A 27,004-nucleotide genomic window follows, 5' to 3' on the forward strand; every position below is an offset into this window, starting at 1 on the left:
GATGGGCTATTTTCTCTACATGGGCTATCCTCTAAAATCAGTTCAACCAGGACTTCCCTGGTGGCCTAGTGGCTAAGCATCCACCTACCAATTCAGGGTATGTAGGTTCAATTCCTGGTCCATGAAGATTCAGCAGGGCTTGGGGCAACTAACCTGTGCTCCACAACCACTGAGTCTACACTCTAGAGCCTGTGGGCTACACCTACTGAAGCCTGCTCACCCTAGAACTCATTCTCTGCAACAAGAGAAGCTACCTCAATGAGAAGCCTGTGAACTGCAACTGGAGAGTAGCCCCTGCTAACCACAACTAGAGAAAGCTTGAGCACATCAATGAAGACCCAGCACAGTCATAGATAAATAAAAAAATACATGCAAAAAAAAAAAAAAAAAAAGTTCGACCAAAGTTAAAGGAACAGTCTTGGGCCTTAATAGAAATGAGATGTTCTCCATCCATTTGATGGCCTCTGTCTTTCAACACTAGCTGACTCCAGCCTGCATTTATGATGATGCCTATGTAAGCTGCAGCTGCTTCCAAAGTTCTGCACAGGGTAGATGTTTCACTTAAGCTTGCCCATCATGCACATAAAGAAACTGTGGACATGCTGCTTCTTTACTGAAGGCCCTCTATTGGTGCCAACTTTCAGATAAACTTAGCTAAATGTGTTCTAGCAGGAAATAGAAAAGAAATTAATCTAGATATCTTGGTTATCATGCATGCTTATGTGATACATTATTTATTTGGGGATAGAATATACATAAGAACTTCTTTTGAATCTTGAATATTGGAGGTTGTATCAGAGAACTTCTAGAAGTAGAATTAGCCTTAGAAATGACCTAAGTCCAAAAGTGGGGAAGTTATTTATTTAAGTCAAACTCCTTTACAAAGTCATGGGTGACTAGGGTGTCCTGATCCCTTGGGATGGAGCCTGGGCTTGAGAACCAAATAAATATTAATTTGAATCCTGACTCTATCATTGACTGGTAGTAAGATCAGAAGTTAAACTGTTGATGTCTCTGAGTCCCAGTCTCATCTTTAAAAATAGAAATAATTATAACTACTTTGCAGGGTAGTTGGTCAGTCTAAATAAGCTAGTATATTCAAAAGCCTGGTGCTTTGGTACTCTCTCTTTCTTATCCACCCTGCTGCCCCGTGTCTTTCATTTGGTTTGGATTCTTAATGAGATCATGTGTTTTGGAGTTTACAGTACAAATGAGCTACACGTTATAGGAGCACAGCTCAGTCCTTGATGGGAAAAATATAGTGCAATCAATCCCTTTATAATTTATTTACATCATAAGTTAACCATGTTATAGCATGCTTTTCCCATATGTAGTTTTAGCATCTATTATTACACTGGGATCTGCTTTGACTTGTATTACTGAACCTGTATAATTAAGTGTTATATTATAGTGGGCTTCACAGCACTGGGTAATGAAAAGAACTCTGGCCTTGTAATCAGCGGGATCTTGTGCCAATTCTACCAGGCACTAGCTGTGTGATTATAAATGCCTCCTTTCCTATATGTGAGGATTTTAGTTCAGGTGATCTGTAAGGTTCTGATAAGTTTACAGATCTGATTGGTCTATATTTTCTTCCACTGGTGTATACTGAGACCTCTGGTTATCTGTCTGCATTGTGCTTCTAATGGGGTGTGAGCAAGTATCATTTTTCTAGCTCAAATCAAATTAACTGTGCAAGATTTAGTGGCTTCCCAATCTTCTGCCTCTGCTGCTAAATTGAGAAGGGTTTTAGTTACTTTTGCGTTTTTTGTTTTGGTATTAACTGCAGAGCCTCAATACTAAATAAGATCAGCAAGTGGCAAGTTCACTAGTCAGCTTAGGCAAGGATGGACTTTTACAAAGTACCCCAGGTTACAGGAAGATGGCACTAGAGATTCTTGTCTTAGAAAAGTGATGAGCCTTGGGATCTGGAAGGGAATAGAATCACAGAATCACTAAATTGGAAACCACCCAAAGCAGATACCTTTTCTCCAGCAAACTGGATAGATGGTTATCCAGTCTCTGTTTGCAGGCTTCTGGTAAAAGAGAATTCACTACTTCTCACTTTGTCTGTCCCACTCTGGGAAGCTCTGGTTCAAATGGTCTTTCCTGTATTGAGTTGAAACAAATTCCTCTTGAAGCTGTCACCTGTTGGTCATAGCTCTCTGTAGCTACACAAAATGAACCTCTCTGTAGCTGTACAAAATGAAGAATCAGTTCATTAATTCAGCAGATATTGAGTTCCTATTATATGTTAAACACTGTGCTGAGCTCTGGATAGGCAAAATATATCTTTTTTTTTTTTTTTCCAGAGGCTTATAGTGTGGCTGAAGAACTAGACAAGTACAATGTCAGTTGCAGTATGATGAAGCAATTGCTGCTACATGAAAACAAGGGGTTTAGATCCCTTGGAAGAGTACATCTTATTTAGATGAGGAAAGATATGCCAATGAGTTTGAAAATCAAGTGTTTCTTATATCTTCCTTCATCTCTATTCTCTGCAGGGTAACTGCATTTCTAGGATGTAACAGGCAGTATAATTTTGGAAGTCACAGAAAGACTTGGGAGACTTGAGTTCTAAACCCAGTTTTGCTACCATTGTCCCAGTGAGACATGGAACATGGCAGTCCATTTCCAGTAGTGAAAGTGAAAGTCGCTCAGTTGTGTCTGACTCTTTGTGACCCCATGGATTGTAGCTCGCCAGGCTCCTCTCTCCATGGACTTCTCCAGGCAAGTATATTGGAGTGGGTAGCTGTTCCCTTCTCCAGGGGATCTTACCGACCCAGGAATCATACCAGGGTCTCCTGCATTGCAGGAGGATTCTTCACCAGCTGAGTTACATTTCCAGTAGTAGAGGCTGCAAATAGCACCATTTCAGGTTTCTAGTCCTGGACATTTTAAAATAAACAGTTGATATACTCATCTGATGAATCTCCCAGTACTTCCCTCCTCTTTATTTCTGTTCCTCACTAGTCAGCCTAGAGTAGAAGATCAGCCCTTAATTCTCCCTGTGTCTGGGCCTTATCAAGTTTCCCTGAGCCCCGCCCCCCCCTCTTCCACACTTTGTGTCTGCATTGGTGTGACCCTTAGCTTGCATCTGAACTGTTCTCAGCATTAAATTAAAAAGCATTGGGGACTTCCCTGATGGTCCAGTGGTTAAGACTTTGCCTTCCAATGAAGGGGTTCAGGTTTGATCTCCATTTAGGAAGTTAAGATCTCACATGGCTGGTGGCCAAAAATCCAAAACATAAAACAGAAGCAATAATGTAACAAATTCAACAAAGACCTTAAAAATGGTCCAAAAATCTTTCAAAAAATAAAAAGCATTAAATTAAAAGCACACTTAGAGACACCCACAGAATTTTTAAACGTGCCTAGGCATATTAGAAGTTGCTCCTGGGATCTTTCCATTGACCAGCACAAAAAAGATGACTCAGGAGATGTCTGCCTACTCCTATGTGGAAATAATGTTGCATTTGTCTGAAAGCCAATGGAAAAAAAAAAATGTAAGCTGAACATGGCCTGATGACAGGTTATTCTGTACCCCAAATGCCTTGATATCTCAAAGCCTTTATTTAAAAAAGTTTTGCACTCTAATTTTTTTCTGATCCTTGGAGGGATGTTTAAAGAAAGGGCTAGTTGACTAGACTCAGGAGTCTGAGAAGTCTTTTAGAGCTGAGATAGCCGTTACTCTCATCTGTTTCTGCCAAGCTCTGATAATTTTTTGGAACTAACGTAAAGCGAAAATATTGGGTGAATGAGACATCACACAATCACTAGAGGGAAATGTCTTAATGATGAATGTGGAATCCAGTCTCTAAATCCCATTACATAAAATACTATTTTCTTTGAAATAGGAAAAAAATATAATTGTCGTTTGTTTGGTCTGTCTGGGTAAATTTCATGGTCAATGCCAATCTTTCTTGGAGGTTTCACATGCAGAACTTAGACCAGGGACACAAAGAGATGATGGACTCACTGAATTTTGGATTTGAATGCCTCTCACATGTGTGGTGGGGAGAGTAGTAATTAAGATGTGGGGCTTAGGTAGTAGCACCAAGAATTCTCTAAGACCATGTTAACAGAGTATAGATTTTCTAATGCAATTTCAGTAAGCTTTCACCATTGATTCAATTTTTGCAAAAGAATCCCCAGGATTTCCATATCCTCTCTCTCTCTTTTTTTTTTTTTAAGGAATAAGGCTCGTCCCTCAGCTTGGCAATAAGTGTTTCTCATCAATTTAAATATATCTGGAGAGAGTTGACTAATGTTTTTTTATCATATTTAAGAACATATGAATAGCTATCAATTCCTACCTTCCATTTAATTTTAATCTATACTTCCTCTAAAACAAATACAAGCTAGTAAGTTTTCCTAAGAGCATATCTTGGAAATGTAGTGAATTTTTATATATGTATGAAAGTGAAGTTTATTATTGACTGTAATAATTTTAACCCACAAAACCATTAATTATCAAAAATTTACTGAAGTTAAGGCACTGTACATATTTTATGCCGTTTGATCGCTCAAAGAAGAGAATAGAAAATGCATCAACTATAGGGAGTCCCGAGGCCTTTTCTCTTTTGTTTGAACTCCTCCAAATCAAGCTTCTACATGATAACTTGGCTTAGACACCAGGCAGCATGCACAAAAGTAATATTTTGAGCCAGGTTCAAGCGATCTGTTCAAATAGAATAAACACGCATTGGATATGAATATGTGCATATCAGTATGTCTGGTGTAGTGACATAGAGCTAAGTAACACAGTCCTGCTATATAGGATGTGTTTTGCAAGAGTTAATTTGAGTATAGGGCTTCCCGGTTAGGGCAGTGGTAAAGAATCTGCCTGCCAATGCAGGAAATGAGAGGCTGGGGTTCGATCCCTGAGTTGGGAAGATTCCCTGGAGGAGGAAACGGCAAGCTGTTCCAGTGTTCTTGCCTGGAAAACCCCATGGACAGTGGAACCTGGCGGGCACAAGAGTCTGACACATCTGAGCAACTGAGCACGCACGCACACAATTTGAGCATGTGGACAGCTATGCTTTAAGGTGCGGTTAGCTTATGCCATTGGAGCAGAGCTGATGCCAGCGAGAATTCCCAGAGTTGTGGCTCTATCTGGGGAACATAAAGGAAGTGGTTTATGACATGACTTTGAAGGAGGGAGCTAGGATATTGGTGGGGAACTGGGATGTAAAGAGAGGATTAGAGGAAGAGGGTGGTCCAGGTGGAAGGTACAACAAAAATAAAGTCACATGGTCAGGAAAGAGCAAGGAAATACAGAGAAGAGTGAGTGGATGCAGTTTTATTACGTATAATGAAGGCATAGGGAATGATAAGGCTAGAGATGGGGCCAGATAAAGGAGGGAGGATCTGAATACCAGGATAAAGAGTTTGTGCTTTCTTGGTGGCAATGGAGATACTATTGAATTGTAAATGAGGAAGTGCATGCATTTAACAAAACTTTTCTGAAGTGCCCTGTATAGGTCAGACAGTATGTAATAAACTACTGAGAATTCAAAGAAAGAAAATAGACAATCTAAAACCTCAAAATCTTCAGTGAGAAGGAGAAACAAATACAATTATTTTAATGCAGGTATCAGTATGGAGAGGCATATCTTGTTCATATAACTAAGGGGTTATGGAAAGTTTCTTAAAGGCAATCAACCTTAAGGATTGGATGGGAGTCATTTAAGTGGCAAAAAGAAGACATGCTGCTTGAGTAAGATCCCTGGAGCAGTTTATATGATTGTTAACCCAGGAAACACTGGGAAGAGAGATTGAGTGGAAGGAATGGGGAGAGAAGGATTTGCAGGGGGTGGGGGGGGGGTGGGGGGGGTGGGCAGTGGAGTTAGGAGGCTGCTGAAATAGAATAGGTAAGAGAGGATGAGCCTGGACCTTTGAGATGGTGGCTGTGAGGATGAAGAGAGGCTGACAGCTATGAAAGAAGCAACAGCAGTGGATCTTGATTTGATGCTGGAAGTGGGAGCTGGGGTAGAAATTGCAGAAGTGGAAGAGAATGAGAAAAGGAGTTAAAAATAGCAATGACTGGAAGTCTGAGAGGTGAGGAAGATGATGCCACTTTTGGTAGGGAATACAGCAGTCAGGAGAAGCTGGTTTCAGGGGAAATGCATGGAATTCAGTGTTGAGTAACTACTAAAAAGCAGAATAAGCAAACTCCGTAAAACTGGGCCATGAGCAAAATTCTTGGGTTATGATGTCATAGTTCCTCCTCCTTCCCTCTTAGAAAATTTCAGGCCATAGGACAAGTGGCTAAATACTGCTTCAAGCACATTCTAAAGTGTTGTTGTCTAGGGCAAAAAGATCTTGTGTATTCACTGTAAAGCGTAAAAACCAGATATTGTTAACAATTCTTTGGCTTGGCTTTTGGATGTTCTAAATAATACCTTGGGATTATTTACGATGACAGGTTTGGCGTTCTTCTTGGAACATATACCTGCCCCCTTAAGCAAACTGCTTCCTGGGGAGGAGACCAACAGAGGCAGGGTTTCTTCCAAACACCTAATTTTCATTTCTTTCTCCCCCCCTTTTTTTTCAAACTTAGTGGGTAAAATTAGTGATTCCTGGACCGCATACATATATTTAATGACCCCAGATGCTTTAGGGATGAATCATGGTGGCCTCCTCTCTTTGCCTCCTTATTACTTCATTTCCAACTCCGTTTCTGTCTCCACTGTAATTGCAGCGCTGGGTGAGACACTGCTGAAGGAGGAATTAGCTGAACTGTGGTGGTTTGGCAACAGAAAGGTAGAGAGGAAATAACATGGAACAGGAGGTCTGTGTGAAACATGTAGCCTTGTGGCTTTCTGCCTAAGCAGGGCAGTTTCTCTTACAGTTCCCGGCCCGCTTAGGGCTCTCAAGACATTGAATGTGAGATGGGGGCCAGGTCATTTGCTGCTTTTGTTCTCAATATCATTACCTGACTATGAAGGGACACCTTAAACACAGATCTATGCACACACAACACCTCCTACTCTGAGATCTTAGGGGAATTTCAAAACCACATGCATGTTTCAGAAAGAGTTATTTCAAAGTAAGGAGGCAAATTGATTTGGGTTGTCTGATAGTTTGGTGGAAGAAAAAATGCAGAGAGTAGGATGAAGTTAAAAATAGGAATACAATATAGCTCTATTCTGTTAGAAGCAAGTTTTTTTCCTTAAATTTTTTTTTGTTGTTGTTAACTTTGTGCTGTGTTTAGTAACTCAGTCTTATCCAACTCTTTGTGATCCCATGGACTGTAGCTCTCCAGGCTCCTGTCTTTATGGATTTTCCAGGCAAGAATACTGGAGTGGGTTTGAACCTGAGTCTCTTGTTCCTCCTGCATTAGTGGTAGATTCTTTACCACTGCACCACCTGGGAAGTCCTTTTGTAACTCAAGCTCCCCCAAATCAAAATGTGTCACTTACTAGGGCTTTGTAGTTAGCACATGTTTGACCAATGGGCAAAATATAGAAGACTACATGAAAGTTCATAGCCTGAAGTGCTGAAAGCCAGTTATCAATCAGGGAGACCAACTGTTGGAAAACTATGTATAGGCAACATCAAAACAAATGTGCTGGGAAGCATGGGTCTCATGGATCCATGAATTATAGTGTAGTTTCCAACTTTCCTAGTCCAGTTCCATAGCCCATTTGGGAATTGCTGCTAGTTGGCAAAGGGAAATTGGCATCTGCTCTGACATGCTCAGAAATGGGGAACTCATTACCTCTTCAGGCAGCCTCTCTCATTGTTTAATCAGCTATAATTCTGACAGCCTTCTTTTGTTTTGCCAGATTTGCCCTGTCATTGCTTCTTTTGCCCCTGTAGCCAAATGGAAGCCTTTAGTTCTTCATATCCATAAACACGTTTCTGATTTGTGAACATGTTATTTTTCAGGTTTTGTGTCTTCAGGCTGTTTGACACAGGACTTTCCCTCCTATCAAAGACCTCTATCGCTGTGCCCTCCCTCACACCTCTGCTTGCTTGATTTAGGCTTGATGTCTTTTCTTTCTGTGATGGTCTATGTTTGTAAGTTAAAATGATGCTGTGACACCAAGGCTCAGGAGCAGCAAAGGGTAACCACCTTATCGTCTGTGTCAAGGCGAGCATTTGGGTAGTGGTCACCCCTCCTCCAGGTAGGGAGGGCAGCAGGGGCCTGGAGGTCAGGAGGCATCTTGGGTCTTCCAGCCCAGCATGGGGTGCCGGAAGCTGATGCTGGGAAGTGGACTGATTTACAGACCGAGCAGATGGCTCATCCAGGCCCATGATGTCCCATTTCAGTAATGTGATAAATGATGCTATGAGGAATGCCTATCTCCCTCCATCTCATTATAGTCCATGTGCTCATTCCATCAGGTTGAATATGGCATTGTGAAAGGAGAAAAGTGCCAAGCACTGTTCAGGGTCTTAGGAAGTGTGTACATAATATAAAAAAATGGAATTCCACAAGTCAAACCTTTCAGGATGTAACTGAGGTCAAATATGTTCTAGGCTAGAAGTCAGCAAGCTTGTCCTCTTACTTAAAGGAAGAAATAATAAATACATAAGACTTTGTGGACCATACGGTGTCTATTACACTACTCAACTTTGCTGCTATGGAATAAAAGGAGCCATAGACAATATATAAATGAATGGGTGTGACCATGTTCCAATAAAGCTTTTTTGAAATTATAGCAGGCAGTGGGCCATATTCAGCCACAGGCCCTAGTTTGTCAATCCCTGACCCAGAAGGCGGACAGTTAGTATAGTGGAGCCATAGTCCTTGGCAGCTTATAGCAAGGCCCTGTTCTGTCCTGTTCAACATTCCTCTGGGTGATTCAGTTCAAGGCAGAGGGCACACCTGGTTAATCTGCAGATTTCAGGAAATCCAGCATGTTCTCGAATATATTTTGCAACATGACTAGGGTGCAGAGAGAGGAATGATAGTTTAGTGGCTAAGAGCACTGCCTTTGAGTTAAGTGGACCTACATTTAAACTGTAGCTCTGGTACTTTCTATTTAGAGGAATTCCTACTAACTTGTGTAAGTTATTCATTCTCTGAGTTTTATTTTCCTCATTTATAAAATAGGCATATTTTTACTTGTCTAAAGGGTAGTTGTAAGGATTAAATAAGATGATGTATATAGAGTGTTGAATACAATATCTGACATATAGTAAACCCTCAATGAAAGGGAGTATGAGTAACCTCACTGAATCAGTTACAGAAACAAAGGAAGCTGTCTGGTCTGGAGGAGAACTCACGTAAGCTAATTCATCACACCAAGGCAGGATCCCCTGACTGCTACTTCACCTTGTGTCTAGGGACATTATCAACTTGATTTTGAAAGAACAGTGCAGAGAAGTGATTCCTCTTTAGCCAAGTGTTTAAGGAAAGTTACAGAGGGGCAACTTGTGAATAAAAGGGTAGACTGGGTCCAGTCCTTCAGATAGGCAGAGCAATTAGAAGAGGAGGTCTCTAAACAGGGAGTTAGAATATTCTGAATACTCTATTAAACCACAGTGTGTTTTTAGGAAAATCTCTGACCTGAATCTGCAGTCATTTTCTGTGATCTGTATGGTTGGGTGGGACTCCTATTGCAGGGGACAAGAAGGAGTAGTGATATTAGCACACCTTCTCTTTTGCTACTTAGGGGTTTTGTTTTTAATATAAATCCTATATTGGTATCAGCAGTTTACAGGACTGTTGCCATGCTGGGCTTGAAGATATTTTAGATGGTGAACTGGGTTCTACTTAGTTTTGTGTCCCTCTAGACTAGCAGAGTATAAGAGAAAATATTATATATATATGTATATATATATGAGAATCATACTTTAAATGAAAAATTAGTTAGGGAAAAATACATCATAGCCTATGAGATATGGTAAATTCTAAAAGGAAATGCGGTCTACTCAGCAAAGCTTTGCATATGTTAATTACAGAAGAGAAACTAGAGAAAGAACATTAAAGTAAAATGAAAAAGATTGAGAAAGTAGAAATTGAAAAAATAACAGTAGAAGTTAGTGGAATAAACATACAAATTTTCTAAAACCTGATTCATTTTAAGTCAAACAAGGGCGATAAAGCTATCACTAATTTGAAAGCAGAGTATTAGGCACTAAAATCACTAATGTTAGACAGAAATAGATAAAATTAGGAATGAGAAAAGGGTACAACCACTTCTGGAGAAAAGGTTAAGATAATCATAAGGGAACACTACAAACAACTCCATGGGAAAATATTTGACATATGAAAGGAAACTGATGATTTCTTGGTAAAATGTAAAATTAATTCAGGAAGAAGAAAACTCAATAACACCTATTTTCATGGAAAATATTAGAAAAATGAGTCAAGGGCATATAACACCTATTTTCATGGAAATATTAGAAAAATGAGTCAAGGGCTATCAAATGTGCATCAAAACTTATATCATTTCTTCCTTGTTCATAAGCACTTAAGATACCTATACTGCTTTTTAAACTGTTAGAAAAAATGAATATGAATGTCTTCAGTGAGATGAGGCTCAATTTATTGAGTAAATATATTAGTAATAAGAACTGAAGAACTTGTGGCTCCATTTTATGTCCTGCATATCCACTTCCTCCACTTTTGCACTCTCCTTGGGCTTCCCTGGTGGCTCAGACGGTAAAGCGTCTGCCTACAATGCAGGAGACCTGGGTTCGATCCCTGGGTTGGGAAGATCCCCTGGAGAAGGAAATGGCAACTCACCCCAGTATTCATGCCTGGAAAATCCCATGGACCAAGGAGCCTGGTGGGCTACAGTCCATGGGGTTGCAAAGAGTTGGACACGACTGAGTGACTTGACTTCACTTCACTTCAAGTTGCAGCCTAGAAACAAGGACATAAAAACTTCCCTCATGTACCTCCTTAGGGCTAAGGAAAAGTTACACCAGTGGAGACTTGAAGAAGCCTTGGATATTCCATTAAAGAGGAGCTGATGGTCACGATGGAGAGAACATAGGACTGGCAAGCAGCCTGGTTTAAAGTACTAAGCCTATCATTGCTCTTTCCACTACCTTTGGTCAGTTAACCCCTCTGAGCCATAGCTCCTCTGTAATATGGGGATGATGCAATCAGCATTATAGGGTTATAATAAGGATGAATGGATACAACACATGTAGCAGCCACTGTTATTCCCCATCCAGCAACCACTTATCCGCTTCTTCCATTCTAGCCAGAACCAGTTTTATTAAGTATCCATTTTCTTCTGAGAAGTCATGTGATTTAGAGAAAGTGATTTCCAGCCCTTGAGATGAGTAATGAGTAAGTTCCTCTTGTCAGTCAAGTCTTTAGGGATCAGTGTATGACCCAATTCAGACCCAATAGCTAACATGTAGTAGAACTTTCTATGAACCAGATGCTGTTACAAAGTCCTCACATAGATTTACATATATCCTATGAGGTAAATACTGTTAATTAATCTCATTTTATGAATAAGGAAATTGGTGAACAGACAGACTAAGTAACTGGTCCAAGGCAACCCAGTTAATAAGTGGTAGATCTGGGTTCAAACCTAGGAGTCTGGCACCAAAGTCTTTATTCCTAAACAATAAGCAATACGGCCTCTTACCTAATAAAAGCCTGTAAGGACCATATATAACTTTATAAATATAGAATCAAAATTTAATTGGTATTTTTTTCATCTTCCTTAATTTCTAAATGGGCTTCCCTGGTGGCTCAGATGGTAAAGAATCTGCCTGCAGTGCATGAGACCTGGGTTCCATCCCTGAGTCAGGAATGTCCCCTAGAGAAGGGAATGACTGTACAACTAAATGATTACTGTCTAGGCTTCACAAGGATTGAGCACTGGTTGAGCAGGCAAATTTTTGTCCTCCATGACTTCAGCTTTCTGGTTTGACTCTTTATTCATGTATCTGTTAGCTTCATATTTTTTCTTCTTATCCCTGGGTCCAAACCAGCACCCAGGAAAGGTTCTGAAAGTCACCCACAAGAAGATTAGAAAGGGTTGCAAATAGGCTGAAAGAGTTCCCTAACCCAGGGCAATGTCAGTGTGCATCATAGTGCTTTCCAAAATAAATGAAGCATGAACAGTGGAATTTTAGGCATCAGCAGTGGATGAATGGTGTTATTTTGGGCAGTGGGTCACCCAGGCGCTCCTGAAATCATATCTTGTAGGCGTTTGTGTATGCTTTCAGGATGCCAGGCCAACTCTGACGGCTGCTTCTGCACACTTTTATCTGCCTGGACACGCAGTTCAGAATTCACAGAGAGTAGGGGAGAGGGCATAAGACACGTGGTTTTCAGCCTTATTTTGCTTTTGCTTCCTTTCTCCTTCGATTTCTTTCCTCTCTCTTATTCTGTTTCTCTAGTTCCCCCTGTCTGTTTTCTGCCCCGACTCCATCATCTCCTCTCTGTTTTCTGCTCTCTCTCTCTCCTTTCCTCCCTCTTTCTGTTTCAGTCCATGTCACCCACCCCCCTTCTCTTTTTACCCTTTTTCTCTTTATCTTTCTTTTGTAGCTGCTCTAAAGAAATCATACTTTCTGGATTTTCAACAAAAATTGCCTTAGGGCTCTTCAAGGATATCTTTCCCATCTCCTTGTTTTGATTACTTTGAATAGGTATACACAGCTGGCCCCTTTTCTTTTTGAGTGAAACCACAATCCACTCAGCAAATCACTGCTTTTCATTTTGCTGGCTGGAGGGAAAAAGTATCAGATAGGTGAGGTGAGGATGTGGAGTGGGGGATGGGAAGATAATGACAGATTTGATGATAATTAATATTTTCTGTGTCTGAATAGTGAAAGTCTTGTCCAAGTCCCCCAGCCAAGCTCAAGTTAAACTCTTGGTGTGTGGGTTTAAGAGCTCTGCAACCTGGCATGCTAGGGCTGGTTCAGAGGGAGTGATGCTGTGTATGTGGAATTTTGTGGTTGTCTTTTATTATTATTACTGAGTAAACCATGCATATCTAAAAAGGAAACTTTAAGTCAACCCACCCTCAAGGTGAATTAATATACTGGATCTAAGTTGCCTTGCCCATAATTTAAATTACCAGAAGGCTTATGTATTAATTATTAAAAGCTTTGGAGTTCCTCAACCATTCATTTTCATTTTTATATCAAACCTCAATTATTTGTGCCTCATGTTTGTTCCTATTTTTTTTTTTTTAAAGTAATGGGACATCTTAGATCTGATGGACTGCGAATCGTTTTCAGATCCATTAAATAGGTATTCAGTTTCTTTCAGAGTTTAAGACTGGGAATGCTACCTATGTGACTCAGGTTTTATTCTGTCTTTTCTCGCAAAAAGACAATGAATCATTTCTTTTATATCAATAATGAAAATTAATAGACAAAGTATTATTTTCTTATAACATGACTTGGCAATTTTATTTTTTTGGCGATTTTAATGCTATGAAATTAGAGTGCTTTATTTTTTTCGTAATGTTTTATTAAATGGGATGCAGTTAAGAGTTCACTGACTGTGAAATTGATGTTCTCAACAATATCCTTAAAAACAATATTGCATGGAGTCATGAAAACCAAGAGGGGAGGTATTTTCATGATGTAGAATGGTAAGCAGTGACCAGTCAGTCACTCGTTCCATAAACATCTGTTAAAACTGAACATGGCCAGGAATTATCACTCTGCCCCTACCCCACCACTAACCATTTTGTTTAATCCTCATGTTAGCTATGAAAGATAAAAATTATTTTCTTCTTACTAAAAACAGGAAAAGTAAGGTGTGGGGAGATTAAGTGACTCATCTAAATCACAGAGCTAGAAACTAGCAGACCCAGGATCTAAATCTGGCTTTTTGTTAAAAATAAACAAAATATCTGGACAGAGGAATTGAAGCTTTACACTTTGCCATTTTTTACGTTTTGCAACAGACAAGATGCCTGGAGACTTTCTTCCTTCTCCTATGACCAGAACTGTATTAAAAGCTGGGCAGATCAAGGGCACTTAACAGAAAAACGATGCATAAATATTACACGGACAGATATCTGACTGGTCCGACTTGTGTTCCCAAGTTTTGGATCAATGTTGTCCCATTAATTTTAGGAAGAAAATGTTCTCCCTATCCTCTGTTCTCATTTTTTTCCCCTTTCAAATTCCCCACTTTTTCTTAAGAATGGTCTGTATTATTCTTCTGTAATACTGGTTGTCAAGTTGTTAGGAGAAGAAAGGTGTTACAAGTAGTTGGGAAAAGGTTGGGGGACTTTGACTTGTGAATATGTTTCTCCAATACCTGCCAGGACCCAGCAGACCTGTGGAAGGTGAGTCCGTGGTGCTGCAGGGCTGCTTGGTAAGTCACTGAAGGAGTCAGAAGGGGAAGGGCCCTTCCACAGTATCAGGCCTGCTGTGTTCCGTGGAATCACACATGTAAGAGATGAGTTTGGTGCTCCAAGTAAATTGACATAGCAGCCTGCATAAAGTCAAGGCTATTTTTCTTGATACCCATCCAGAATGTTATTAGACTTTCATTGAGAAAGACTAAAAGAGAGAAGTGTTCTCCAAAGTTCTCTGATCACTGAACTCTTCCTTCATAGACTCTGTGCATGTAAATATCACAGGCACTGTGCATAATTTAACATATTTCATTGAAACATCAATCCTTTAACGTATTTCACCTGAGGGTCAAAGAGGATAATTCACTTGCCCAAGGTCCTACAGTTCTAGTGGTCCAGATAGGATTTGAACTCAGATCTTTCTGACTCTGCAGCCCGTGTGTGCTGCGCTAAGTCTCTTCAGTCATGTCCAACTCTTTGCAACCCTATGGACTACAGCCCGCTAGGCTCCTCTGTCTATGGAATTCTCCAGGCAAGAATACTAGAGTGAGTTGCCATGCCCTCCTCCAGGGCATCTTCCCAACCCAGGGATCAAACCCACATCTCTTAAGTCACCTGCATTGGTAGGCGGGTTCTTTACCACTAGCACCACCTGGGAAGCACATGCAGCCCGTGATCTGCCCCTTATTCAATTCTGCCTGTACTTTCTCCATAGAGACTTCCCTGACTTTCCACACATGATTTGCCTTTTCTAGGTACTCTACTCCATTAATGCCATTTTGTATTATGTACTTCGGAAGGCTATTGTCTGTGTTTCCCAGGTGGCACTAGTGGTAAAGACTTTTCTGCCAGTGCATAAGACTTAAGAGACATGGGTTCGATCCCTGGGTTGGGAAGAGCCCCTGGAGGAGGGAATGGCAACCTACTCCAGTATTCTTGCCTGGAGAATCCCATGAACAGAGGAGCCTGGAGGGCTACAGCCCATGGGGTGGTTCAGAGGCAGACATGACTGAAGCGACTTAACATGAGAGCTATTGTCTAGTGTATAACAGTCTCACTTGTGTGGGGGCCCTAATCTCTGAGGCGGGATTCCAGAAGTCATGGTCTGACCCTTCACTTGACTTATCTGCTGCAACTTGCCCCCTACTTCTTTCTGCTGGAGATATGTTGGCTTCCTTGGTGCTTCTTAAAAAACATCAAACAAATGCTCTGATTTCAGGTTCTTCGCATTTGCTCTTCTCTGCTGGGAACACCATTCTCCAGATAGCACATGCCTCAATCCCTCATTTTCTTCAACTTTCAGTTTAAATGTCACCTTCCCAGTACTAGGATCACCCTATAGGAAAAAAAAAATTTTTCCCCCTGTCTTATTGATCTTTTGCTTTACTCTGACTCATTTTGCTTTAAACCACATATTTCCACCACGTGTTATATATTTATTTTCTTCTCTCAGTCTGCATGAGCCAGAAGGTGAACTCCTCAGTAGCTGGGATTTTTTTTGGTTCATGGCTGTATCCCCAGAATCTAGAATAGTGCCAGTCTAGAGTAGGCACTCAAATAATTGAGCTCCTTAGTTGACTGTAACTAAGTGAATACATTTTTATTCCGTGTTTCCCCATACCCAGGCCATGGGAGCAGATACTTCTTCCAAGCAAGAACCAATGATATTCTCCCTCTCTTTAGAATTGGGACTGAGAGACACTAGGTAGGGATTGAGAATTGGATTGGGAGTAGGATGAGAAAATACATGTAACCTTAGAACTGGAGGCCAGCCATGTGTATGAATGTAGAGCAAAGTTTCTTGTCTTTTTCCACAGAAAGACTAACGATGAGACTGCAAAGAGGGAAGTTTAATCATAATACACTATGTATTCTGAGACAGAGGGAGATGGAATAGTTGTCTGAGTTCGTGGGCAGCTTTCTATTTTCTATGCTCTATTTCTTAGGAAACCAGGCTGCATTTCTCTACCAGGTTTGGGAAAAGACCTCTGCATCCTTATAATACATTCTTTATTTTCCCTCAGGTGAACTTGAATGGGTTAGTTATAGGGACTGTTTGTAGTTATTAAGACTAACAGTGGCTTAAACACTTAAACATTTAGGGCTTGCATCTATGATGGCTCCCTGAAGCCATCAAGAATTCAACCTCCTTTCATCTTCCCATTCTGTTGTCCTTTACCTGAAGACCACAGTATGCCTGCTTGTCATCTCATGGGCAGGATGGTGCTCGACCTCCTGGTCTCACTTCTGCACGTAAGAGTGGAAGAAAGGGGAAGGAGGAAGAGGCAAAGAATGTTTTTCTGGTGAAGCTTTGCCTTTTCATTTTGAAGAGAAAGTCTTCCTAGGGGAATTCAACTTAAATCTTATTGTCTAGAAGCGTGTCCCATTCCTGAGCAGAAAAATCAAGTATTTTAACTTTTTGATTTAGATGGTAAAGGAATGGGAGGTTGCAAATGACTTTTGGTTTGCAAGTCAACAGACCTTGACACAAACAGAAGCCTAAAGAACCTGCTGTGTATCACAGAGCTGAACCTTAATTGCTCTCAATTGTTTTCTACATCTAGTTTGAATGCAAGGCATTGAGAGAAGAAATATACCTAATGGTTCTTCTGTGGCCTTTGGAGCACAGAGTATACTGCTGGATGAACATGTATTCATATGCAAGTGTAATCATGGGTTTTAATATGCTCTGAGGATCTTATTTTCCATGAGGGAAGGCTCAGCTTCAACCATACTAACTTCCATCTTCTCTGACTCCATCAGGGTTCCTTGTCTAACTTTATGTCTTAACTATTCTACAGCTCCATTGTAAGCACTTGCTGATGGGCTGGGCCTTAACTTTCTTTTAAACACACCTAACAAGCTCTCTTCATGGACAGAGCTCAATGAATTTGTTTGTGAATATACATGTCACTGAGTACCAGATCTTAGAACTCTCTGTGCCAGAGGGTCAATTATTCACTCATTTTTGGTACCATTTAATTTGTTTGTATATTTTTTTCTAGAATTCAAATGAAAGTAATGTTTTATGTGGTTTTAGTAATAAATAAGTAATAATTTGCCTATAGATATCATCAAATTCTTAAGGTTACATAAAAGGAAAATGACGATAAACTTTGCTGAAAGTGATTAAAATCCTTGTTTTAAGTGGTCATCAGCTAGCACTGTGATGATAGACTTTGGCTATCAGCACAAATGAGAGGGAAAGTGGAAGGCAAAAGATAACATGAGAAAAGAAACAAGAAATATTTTAGGACCCACTCCTCCCCCTGCTCCCGCCCAAGAAGTTCAAAGGGTATTATTATTACTGTAATTTTTCCAAGAAAGCATTCCTAATATCTGAGCAATTTGCTCTGGGTAATGATGATTTCAGAAGGGGAAGTGTTCAGAGCTGCTGGTATTGCTTTACTGTTGTTCTAAGTGCTATGGGTATCACAGTTATCTGTCAGTATCACTGTCAGTTTGGTTGAAGATACTGCGTTAACGTTGCCCTAAAAAATCAGGGGTTTTATGAGTGTTTGAGATATAGCATTTTCAATGATAAGTCAAATCTTGAAAACTTAACTCAAATGTGTCCATCTCTATAAAATTTTCCCCAACTTGAGGTATGATTTTTTAAAGAAAAAAAAAATTAAGTGGGAGGATGGGGAAATATTTAGAGAACTGAGTATACAACGATGAAATAGGACTCTAACACCTAACTCCATACTCAAGGAAATGAGCATTTTGATTTTTAACAAAATGTTTATATCAGAAACAGAGATGGAGAAGAGAGAGAAAATGAGAGATTGTTGTGCAAAATGTGTGTGTATGTGTGTGTACATGTCCAAAGTTAAGCTAAATAGTAAAATTAGTTTTCAGATTTTTTGAATTTGAACTAATAATGCTTTAAAAAAAATGGAGGATAACTGCTTTAATGTTGTGTAGCTGTATACTGCTACACTTTTTTTTTTAAGTGAGTAATACATTGTGTGTAACAAGCAGATGTTGCTATTTGTGAAAAACTGAGATTTTGTTTAGCTCTTTCTGGAATCTGTAATGAGATGGCAGAGAGAAGTAACAACAAAATTTCAAAGGTCAACACACATTGCAGGAGGAAAGGAAAGGTTAGTATAGTATAAAGAACTAATACGAAAAGTTAGGTACTCTTTACCATATAGTTTTGGGCTTATGCTTATTTTTAAGAAGACTAAACACAGTCTACCCCATGACCATAAATCCCTAGTAACTGATGCACAGAACCAGCTGCGTAAAGGACTCTGGAGGCTTCTGTATCTCACCTCCTCTTTTTCTGCCCACCTTGGACTACTCTCCATTGTCCTCTTTTGACTTTCTTTTCTCTTTCTACCTCAAACAGGTCAGGGGCCCTCTTAGGCTCAACCCTGAGCAGTGGAAATAACTTTGAGCCAACCTGTACTTTTAGAATTCCTAAATAGATTTCATTATCATGCAGGAGCAAATTCATCTTTACAAGGCAGCTTGCTGCAGGGAAGGAAGGAATTACTCAGATGGCACTGCATCTATCTTCAAGCCACTTATTCTTGTGCCTAATATTTTGAGTTTGGAAAATAAGCAGTTTAAGATGGTTTTGGAAAAGTCTCTGGCTTATTATGAAGTGGCTGAATTTCTGGGTGCCTGTGTCTGTGTGAGTTTCTTTTCTTTTTCCAGCTCTAAGCATTTATGGAAAATTTTATCCCGTGTCACTCACCAAAGTGCAGGGTAAGACTAAGACTGAAAACCTAGGCTGAAAATAGCTGATTGGACCTTCAGCAAGTGTGGGGGCCCAGTGATGGGAGGCACTCGCACCTGCGTTTCTTCCCCTGGGCTGTCTCCACCTGTGTACCCCATGGGCATCTCAAACTCAGTACATCATCTTCCCATCTTATGCTCCCCCAACAAATCTGCTTCTTTTCTGCAGGTCTTTATTTACGAGGATGGCCTCATTATCTTCCCAATTATCCAGGCTTGAAAAACCACTAATCTTAACTTTTTCTCCTTATTCCTGCCAATCTAATCAGAATGTTAAAATTCTGTCAAGTTTATTTTTGCTGCATTTCTTAAACCTAACCCTTTCCATTTCCACGGTTGAGTCCTCTTTTGGGTCTCTATCACCTTTCATTTTAATGATTATGACTCTTTCCTGATTGTGCTTCAATATGTTGATTAAGAGCCTGGACTCTCCCAACCTTCTGGGAGAGTTGGTTTAAGTTCACATTCGCCATTTACTGACTATACAGTCTTCAGAATGTCTTTGATATTTTTTTTCCTTTGGTTTCTTCATCTGTAAAATGAAGATGATGCTATTTTGTATTTCATAGAATTGTAAGGATTAATTGAGACTATTTAAATGTCTAATACAGCACTGAATACATATGAAGTACTATGCGATGACTGGGCTTCCCTGATAGCTCAGTTGGTAAAGAATCTGCCTGCAATGCAGGAGACCCCAGTTCAATTCCTGGGTCGGGAAGATCCACTGGAGAAGGGCTAGGCTACCCACCCGAGTATTCTTGGGCTTCCCTGATGGCTCAGCTGGTAAAGAATCTGCCTGCAATGTGGGAGACCTGGGTTCAATCCCTGGGTTGGGAAGATTCCCCTGGAGAAGGAAAAGACTACCCACTCCAGTATTCTGGCCTGGAGAATTCCATGGACTATATAGTCTATGAGGTCACAAAGAGCTGGACATGACTGAGTGACTTTGACTTTCATGAGTTGATTGGGCTTCTCTCCTGGGTAAGTTGGTAAAGAAACTGCCTATAATGCAGGAGACTCAGATTTGATCCCTGTGTCAGGAAGATCCCCTGGAAAAGGGAATGGCTACCCACTCCAGTATTCTTGCCTGGAGAATTCCATGGACAGAGGAGCCTGGCAGGCCACAGTTCATGGGCTCACAGAGTCACACACGACCAACCAACTAACACTTTCATTTTCAGTGTACATTGACAAAGTTTATCCTGAGGATTAATTGAGAAAGCCATGCAAATCATTTACAAAGTGTTTGAAAATATGATGCCAAAAGGAATAGGTATTAGTCATCACTATTATCAGGATCATTATTATTACTATCTATATTCTACACCTACAAAAAGGTATGATTTTATTATGGTAGCATTTTGATTATGGTTTTGCCACTTAATTTATGGTTTAGGGTTTTAAAGGGCTAGTATCATGGCTCCCTTAACACCTTGGCAAAATCTTCATCTTAGAAGTCAAGTGCTTAATTATTAGCGATTTTGACAATTGCCTTTCATTTGCATAGTGCTCTGTTTATTTCAAAGGGCTTTCATAAATATTCATCTCATGAACTCCTGAAAACAACCCTGATCATTAAGCAGGGTAAGTGATAAACACCAATTGGGAGATGGACAAATTGTAGCCTGGGGCATTGTTTCTTGGCCATAGTCACAAAACAAGCTTCTGGAAGACACACTGGATCCATCTGCTGCTGTTTCAGAGACCTCCCAGTGACCTCTACACACTCATGGCTTCCCTTTCAAGGGAGCATCTAGAAGACAGATACTCAAAGAACACTGATGCTTTTAATTCTCCAGATTCTAGCAGCATTTAAGGACACTGTAGGCCTTGTTGACTACTTCTCAAATTCACTTTTTAAAACTCTGAAGATATCCCTTTTGTATTTTTCTTGATGATTCTGAATATAACAAAAAGATGTAATTTGTTTGAAAGCTTTCTGCAGCATCAGTGCAAGAGCTCCAAAATGGGAGTTAAAACTTCTGCAATTGCAGGATTTACAACAGAATATTAAGAGTGATTATCTCTGGGTGGTGGGATTAGATGTAATTTTCCTTATTCTTTGCTTTTTTGCTTCTCTGTACTTGCTACTTGTTTTTCACTCCCCCATTAAATTTTATGTAAAAATAGCAATTATATTAGGTTGGCAGCAGCACCACACTTTGGAGCTGGTATGTATCTCCTCCCACTTGCTACCTGGGTGACATTGGAAAACTTCCTTCACCTCCCTGATGCTCAATTTCCTTATCTATGAAATACCAGAATAATCATGCATGGCCCACCAAGTTGTGAGGGATTAAAAGAAATAGTATAAAGATCATGGCACATGATAGGTAATCAGTTAATATATATCTACCACCACCTTAATTTCTTATTCCCTATTCTTCAAACTTATAATGGTTTCAGGCTGAAAAAAAAAAATTCTATGTCAACTAAAACATACATATTTACAAAAACTAAGAGAATGCTTTAAGGTGACTAATTATCCAAATCTCAGTCTTTTCTCACATGTCCTTTGGTGATGGGCAAGATATTAGACAAGATAGTCCAGTAGCATGGCAATGAGCAAAGAAGCCTGCCGGGTTACTATAGAAGGGAGATTGCAAAGCACTGTATGCAAAGATACCCTCAGCTATGAAGAGACGGTGGCAGTCGCGTCTTCAAGGTGGAGTGCCGGACTGTCCTGTGAGAGAGCCCAGAATTCGGGCATCCTAGGGTACCGAATGTGCTTGTTTTGGCCCTTGTTCAGATCCCTCCGCCTAATGGGAACCTGTGGACTCCATTTCAGAACTCGGGCTTGGTTTAGACAGCTCTGTAATTGGTTTATGTCATTCATGAGGAATTTCTTTTCTTTAAAGTTGGCGACTTGAAGCCAGATTGTGCGAAGAGATTCTGTACCACCCATATCTGTTTTGTTGTTCTCCGGGTTATAAATGAGGTGATGTGGGCCTCCTCTGGCAGTGTCCCTAGCTAGATTGGCTCCCAGTTTCCACAGAGTTGGAAGCTGGACGGTGTGGATGGAAAGCCTCATCACCCACGTCTATCATCCCAGACACGGAAGGGCCCTGGTGGCATTGGGCAGGAACCAGCCACTTTCCTTTTTCTCTTACGCATTGGAAATCAAGGGCCTTCGGATCGGGGGCGCGGATAGGTGAAGAGCTTTTTCACTCCTGGAGAGGGTTCGGCTGAGGGATTGGGAAAAGATGTAACAGGAAAAGAAACAAAGGGGTGTCAAGGTTGAGTTTGCTACACCTACTCTGCAAACTCAGCAGGCCCAGGAATAAACCTGTCTCTCTCCAGACCTGCGCTGACTGTTACGGTTAAGGGCATCACTATCTCCTTACTCCCCGAAGATGAAAACCTCAGGACCGTCAAAAAGTTGAGAGCAGGGTGAACTAAACGATTTTTCAAGGATATTTCAGACTTGAGGTCACAAATCTATCACCTTTGACTCTGAAAGTTAAGTTGCTCAGTCGTGTCCGACTCTTTGCGACCCCGTGGACCAGGCTCCTCCCTCCATGAGATTCTCCAGGCAAGAGTACTGGAGTGGGTTGCCATTTCCTTCTCCAGAGGATCTTCCCAACTCAGGGATCGAACAGGGGTCTCCCACATCCCAGGCAGGCGCTTTAATCTGAGCCACCAGGGAAGCCCACTTTAAAAAAAAAAAAATTTTTTTTTTTTTTTCTTTTGCTACTGCCTTGATCCAGGTTTCATGATTTCTCCATGTAGACACTTCTAACTGATCTCACTTATTGTTCCTCTCCCAAATCCATCCTACCTCCCAAGTTTGGACCACTTAATCTTCTTTAAATAATACTGTGGTCAAGTTCATATCTCTACGGTTATGAAAAGCTTTCCTCAGCTCCTAGTTGTTTATAAGAGCATGTCTTACAGGATAAGGATAAACTCATTTGTGTAGTTTTCAATACCTTCTTTTACTTGATTCAAGTGCAACTTTTCAGTTGATTTCTTCAGCCGTGTGTGGTAAGCTTAAGTCAAACTGGAACACTAAACTTTTTCCATGCAATGTTTTATAATTTCTTTTGGGAACATGATGCAATGATCTAAAAACAAGGGATAGCTGGATATATTTTATATATATATATATATGCATGTATATCAGATGTATGATATATATATGTGTGAATGTCTCATTATCAGTTACTTCCCACCAGCTGGTTCTGTCCATGGAGGAATAATTGGTGATTTTAACTGAAGTTTACATTTCTAGAGAAGAAGAGTGAAGGAGATTTGGGATTCAGTATTCAGATTGTGTTGCCTCTACAGTGATATGTGAGATCCTACAGATGGGAAAAACAAGAAGCAAAGAAAAAAAAAAAGAAAAAGCAAGCTCTTTCTTGGAATTCTAAATTATGTAATAGCCAGACTGATGACATAGCTTCACTATATGTGCTTAGATGTTCAGTTGTGTCTGACTTTTTGTGAGCCCATGGATTGTAGCCCACCAGGCTCCTCTGTCCATGGGATTCTCCAGGCAAGAATACTGGAGTGTGTGCCATTTCCTCCTCTAGGGGATCTTCCTGACCCAGGGATCGAATCTGAATCTCTTATATCTCCAGCACTGGCAGGCAGATTCCTTACCACTAGCGCCACATGGGAAGTCCACCATATCACCATGAAAGTGTTAGTCACTCAGTCGTGTCCAACTTTTTGCGATGCTATGGACTGTAGCCCACCAGGCTCCTCTGTCCATGGCATTCTCCAGGCAAGAATATTGGAGTGGGTAGCCATTCCCTTCTCCAGGAGATCTTCCTGACCCAGGGATAGAACCGAGGTTTCCTGCTTTGTATGCAGATTCTTTATTCGTCTGAGCCAACAGGGAAGCCCCAACATCATCATACAAGATCGCAAAATTTGTGCTTGGGATCCGTTGTTACTTCTTGAGTTGGAGAGACTGAGCAAAGGTAGAATTGTACTGATAAGTTAACATGATTGAAAACCTCTGCATATTACATGTTTTTTATGGGGAGTTTGGCTGGGTGAAACCTACTGCCAGCCTACCTCTCCTGCTTTTGTAGAGATAGAGAGGGAGCTGTGGGGGAGACATAGGCCTTGAGGTCAAATAGACCAAAGATGATAATTCACTACTTTCAACTAGATTTTATGAAATGTTTGCATTTCCATTTCCTCATAAATATAGAAAGTGGTATCTGCTTTGAAAGACTGCCATAAGATGTGCAGGCAATGAATGTAAACTGGCTGATACATAAGTAGCAGCCATGTTTCTTATTATAACAGGCCACGACTTAACCAGAGAGAGTCTGCCATGTACATACAGTGTGCCTCCATGCAGAACATGAATGCTCCCCTTTTCTGTGTTGCCCTCAGTCATTCAACGCACACACACACACACACAGATATACAATAGAGGCAGTGGGGAGAGACAGTTATCGCTTATTTTAGAGCAGGGAGCAACTGGTTAAAGACTTAAGTGCAAGGACAATTCTTAATATTCTTCCTGCCTAGAGTGAGAAGTAGAAAAAGTCCAATACTTTCCCACATTCATGCCCTTATATCATACCCTTCTATTTGGAATAAACTTTCTCATCTATGGGTACCCACTTCTTATTATACATTCATATTCCAGTTGTTCTTTCAGGATTCACTGATACTTAAGTCAGTGGTATAATCTCACTCTCTGCTTTCCTTTTTGTGGCTCTCTTCCCTTCTTTCTTAGACCTATGAACAACCTAATGCAGAGGACTTCCCTGGCTTATCTCCAGTGAACACTACTGGGGCAATATTTGGTCCCACTGAGCCCAAAGCTGGCTTAAAACTCAACATTCAAAAAACTAAGATCATGGCATCCAGTCCTATCACTTCATGGCAAATAGATGGGGAAACAGTGGAAACAGTGACAGTCTTTATTTTCTTGGGCTTTAAAATCACTGCAGATGGTAACTGTAGCCACAAAATTAAAAGACGCTTGCTCCTTGGAAGAAAGGCTACGACCAACCTAGACAGCATATTAAAAAGCAGAGACATTACTTTGCCGACAAAGGTCCGTCCAGTCAAAGCTATGGACTTTCCAGTAGTCAGGTATGGATGTGAGAGTTGGGCTATAAAGAAAGCTGAGTGCCGAAGAACTGATGCTTTTGAATTGGGGTGTTAGAGAAGACTCTTGAGAGTCCCTTGGACTGCAAGGAGGTCCAACCAGTCCATCATAAAGGAAATCAGTCCTGAATATTCATTGGAAGGACTGATGCTGGAGCTGAAGCGCCAATACTTTGACCACCTGATGCGAAGAACTGACTCCTTTCAATAGACCCTGATGCTGGGGAAGATGTGAAGACGGGAGGAGAAGGAGATGACAGAGGATGAGATGGTTGTATGGCATCACCAACTCAATGGACATGAATTTGAGCTGGCTCTGGGAGTTGGTGATAGACAGGGAAGACTGGTGTGCTGCACTCCATGAGGTTGCAAAGAGTTGGACACAACTGAGTGACTGAACTTAACTGAACTGAGCTCACATTTGCTGAATGAACAATACGGTTGCTAAGATAGAATTCAACCCTTTACATCTTTAAAACTCCACTGTCTCTGTGGCTTTAAATGAAAATTCATTTTTGTTTAGTATTCAGTACTTAGTTAACAACTCTGTTGGGCATCACTCTGATTACAAAAAGAGCCTTGGTCTGTCTGACCTTTAAATTATTATGAAGAAGGTACTTTGATTTTTGAGACTCATTTCTTCTCTGCTCTCTGTAGAAATATGTGGGGATATGGTAGAAGGCGGCTGTAGTTAGACTGGAAGTATATTTAGGGGATTGCATGTACGTGCAGATTTTAATTTCAATGTTTAGAAGTTCCCAAGGGTGTACACTACTGTATTAGGCATGATGCAGGATTAATTAAAGGCCATGCTTCAACTTTGTCTTTGTGGCTCTTACAGTGTTTTGAATAAGGTTCATAATGCAAATGGAATTAATTTGTCAGGCACTGAAATGTTCTGCCACCTCCTAATTATGGTGTGGGAAGATGATTTATTTGGTTTCATTTTTAAACTATCTCTTTTTTCATACTTAAGCCATTTCTCAAACTCTGGCCAGGATAGCAGATTGCTCACTCTATCTCTCTCTCTATCTCTCTCCCTCTCTCTCCCTCACCTGTTTGGGTCTCTATCTCCCCTAATTCAAGCATTATTTCTAAAATGGATGTTCATCTATGACAAGCTGGTAATTCAATACTTTACTTACCATAATGTAGTACATTGAATTCCTTTTGCTTTTGCCTTGAGCTTTTAGCCTAAATAAGTCATCAGAAGGATTTGTTTGTTCTGCCTTATAATTTCTGATCAAAAGCTTCTTTATGAAAGATCAGGTGCCAAAGGTGGAATTTAACTATGAGCTGTATTTTCCATGCGTACTTTCTCCAAAGTCAGCTTGAAAAATCAACTCTTCACAAAATATTTTAGCAGCAGCAGGTGTGAAAAAGACTCAGAAATTAGAAACTGTACTTGATGGTAAACTCCAGGTAATAAGTCAGCCATGTGATAAGTCACCAGCACAGCTAATGTTGTTGTTGGCTAAATTAGCAGATATACAGCCTCTAGAGAAATATAGAGGGCTGTCATAGTGTATACCACAGTGATTAAATCACTGTTGGACTATTGTTTTCCTTTCTTGGTGTCATACTTTAATAAGGGCATTGGAAAACTGAAGTGCATTCAAAGGAGGATAACTTGGGTGGTCAGGGAATTTTGACCTTGTCAAATGAGGAATGGTTGAAAGAATGAGGCATTTGTTGTCACTGCTGTTGTTTTAGAAAACACACACACACACACCCACACACACACACTGAGGACATTCTGTTATATGAGGTAGTATCACTGTAAACATCTGAATAATCTTCAAGCAAATCTGTGCTGTGGTTAATCATTCAGTCATGTCCAACTCTTTGGAACCCCACGGACTGTACCCCACCAGGCTTCTCTGTCCATGGGTGTTCTCGAGGCAAGAATACTGGAGTGGGTGACCATGCCCTCC

At 40.5% G+C, this 27,004-nt stretch overlaps 1 protein-coding gene and 1 non-coding gene across 2 annotated transcripts in view; both read left to right on the forward strand.

Annotated features, from left to right (window-relative positions):
- The window catches only part of TPRG1 (tumor protein p63 regulated 1), a 335,634-nt gene that overhangs the window by 275,290 nt on the left and 33,340 nt on the right, over positions 1–27,004 (forward strand). The gene's annotated exons all lie outside the window — the stretch shown is intronic.
- TRNAC-ACA (transfer RNA cysteine (anticodon ACA)) lies at positions 10,601–10,672 on the forward strand. The gene has a single exon. It is a non-coding gene; the product is annotated as a tRNA-Cys (tRNA).

Source organism: Dama dama, chromosome 19 (assembly GCF_033118175.1).
Source record: "Dama dama isolate Ldn47 chromosome 19, ASM3311817v1, whole genome shotgun sequence".
Classification (NCBI taxonomy): Eukaryota; Metazoa; Chordata; class Mammalia; order Artiodactyla; family Cervidae; genus Dama; species Dama dama.